The sequence below is a fragment of the Apium graveolens genome, chromosome 11 (genome assembly GCF_009905375.1).
Source record: "Apium graveolens cultivar Ventura chromosome 11, ASM990537v1, whole genome shotgun sequence".
NCBI lineage: Eukaryota > Viridiplantae > Streptophyta > Magnoliopsida > Apiales > Apiaceae > Apium > Apium graveolens.
The window spans coordinates 66,412,195-66,414,833 of record NC_133657.1 but is presented as its reverse complement, the minus strand read 5'-3'; the positions used below and the strand labels follow the sequence as shown (position 1 = coordinate 66,414,833).

Sequence of the window (2,639 nt, the reverse complement as noted above, 5' to 3'; positions counted from 1 at the left end):
AGTATTTTGTCCATCCTAAAAACATACTTTTATATGTTAAATTAACATTATATTTTTCTTCATAATTTGTATGGAAAAATGAATGTTCTATTAACGTATTTTTATTAAATTCAAATAATTCTATAATTATGTTTTATATTAATACATGACATACGTTTGAAAAGTCTTTAATAACTTGCCACTATATATATACTTTTTAATATTAATACATTACATACTTTTTGATATTAGCACTGTTGTATTGTATGTTTACCTTTTTTTAATAAAATTAAATCACATTATTTCATTTTGGTATTGTCTAAACTATTCATGAAATATTATTTGATAAACTATTACCTAAACTCGATAAAATCGAAAAATAAACTATTCAAATAATAATGAAAATGGTTACAAAAGAAATTTGGTGTAATTTTTTTTTTCTAGAACGTGTAGCACGTGGTCAAAGATTCCTAGTATTTTATAAGAGTCTTACAGTACATGTCAAGTCCCATCTTCCAATGTAAAGAATTGGATATACTCTATTTTGAAAAAAATTACAAAAATATCTTTATAGCAAAATATAACCATATATTTTTTTGTCAAGAATATACAATTTCTTTTACACTTTATGAAAGATGACTGAAAGTTTTTTTATTTCCATTCGAGGTTGGATCAAATTGCATTTGAACTTGCATGAGTTCCGATTTACAAAACCATATTTTTACAAAATATTTTGAGAAATGGTATTTCTACAAATAAAAATTATAAAAACATCTTTTTGTAAAAAATAATATTATAAAAAATCATATTTTTCAAAAAACCTTTAAAATTTATATGGTTTTAAATTTTAAAGTTATTAATTTTTTGAGTTGTACAAAATGTGCAAAAGATACTACTAAGTCATACAAAAGTGCAATTGAATTCTAGATTGTATTTGCCCTGATAACAAAAGTACCGACCTTTTGGATTGTACAACTGAGAGAGTGAGAGGGAGAGAGAGATGGTAAGAAGAAGTAAAAAGCCCAAGAAAATGGAAAGAACGAAGAGAGAAAGAAGGAGGTAGTAGTGAAAAAAGGTGAGAACTTATTAGGTGCACCCAAGTTCAAGAAACTTGAAAATGGTCGATTAAAGTGTGTTGAAACTGGCCATGAATTGCCTGCTCATGCCAAGGACTCTTATGCTCAAACCAAGCACTGCAGACTGGGTCTCATTGACTCTTTCTTGAAATGTAATAACCCCCTTTGAATATGTTTACCCAAGATCCTGTCTCCACGTATAACTAAACTCCCCCTTCTTTTTCTTTCATTTGTGATTGAAATTTTCATGTGGGTTTGTTTGTATGATTGTTTTATGTATGTATGTGTGTTTGTATATGAAGATTTGGTCAAAAGATTCTATCTTTACAACTTTCTGAATTTGTATTGGGTTAGTTTCTGTAATTATGTATTATTTTTATTTTTTCGCAAGATGGTAATGTGTTACCGGGGAAAAATATTGTTTCTTTACAACTTGCGTAAGTTTGTGAAATGAAAGGGAATGCTAGTGATATTGATTTATAGTTTTATTATGGAATGGGTGGTTAAATTGTTGTTCTGTACTATTTTATTGGGGAAGACTAGTGAGACTGATTCCGCTAGTTTCTTGAGAAGTTAATTTGTTGGCATCGATTTGTTTTTGGCTTTTGTTATTTGATTTTTTTTGTGCTGATACTAGATTTTTGTTGTTGTGGTGTTGTTGTAGCTCGAAGTTGACATGTAAGCTAACATGACTTACTGTGAATAAGTCTGAGGAGCATATATGGAAGCATATCAATGGGAAACGGTTCCTGAACATGTTAGGTTTGTTTTTTCTTGTTTCATTGGTTATAGTTGATTCAGTATGATTGTCATCGATTAAAATTTTTTAGGTACTTGGTAGTTGTTTTGCTTGATTAATTCAGTGCCCAGTTTTTATTCAGCAAAGTGACATTTATATGTGAATCAGATAAAAAAGAAGCCGAAAAGGAAGTATTGTAGGAGAAATCAGATGTGAAGGAAAATGAAGATGGTTTGGAGAAGAAGAAAAAGGAGAAGAAGAAGAAGAAGAAAAAGAAGAAAAAGAAAAAGAAAAATAATGAGAAAATACAAGATGATGAGGAGAATTCAAACGAGTCTAAAGTAAGGAATCCATCTGATAAAGGTAATATTTCAGAGGAAGTGGACTTATGGATTCCCCCTTCTGGGGAGCGTTGGGACTTTGATGATGGAGCTGAGCGATAGGGTTCTGATAGTGATTCTGATTTAGGACCCGAAACAGAAGATGTTAATGACATAAGTACATTTTTAACCACAGAGATATGAATTGAATATGTAATTTTTTATATAATTGTTTCTAAATATTATGTAATCTTGTCAAGTTTCAGTTTAAAGAAGTAAGAAATAGAGAATTAAAATTAAGTTCTTACATAGAGGAAAAGAAAAATAACATATCTACATCCAATGTTATAACTTCTATGTATTTCCCTTTCATTATACGGAGCTGATGAAGAAAATGAAAGTGATGTGAAGGAGCTGTCCAAGAAGTAAGTCTTCATTTCCATTGATATACATGTCAATACATTTTGTTAGTAGAACATCATCCCAGATATGCTTCCTCTGCAGGGAAAAGCGAATTTCTATGGG

The 2,639-nt window shown here is 29.7% G+C and overlaps 1 pseudogene; it reads left to right on the top strand.

The window, feature by feature from the left end:
* Positions 1-383: 383 nt before the first annotated feature.
* Positions 384-2,318, top strand: LOC141695564 (uncharacterized; annotated as a pseudogene).
* Positions 2,319-2,639: the final 321 nt, after the last annotated feature.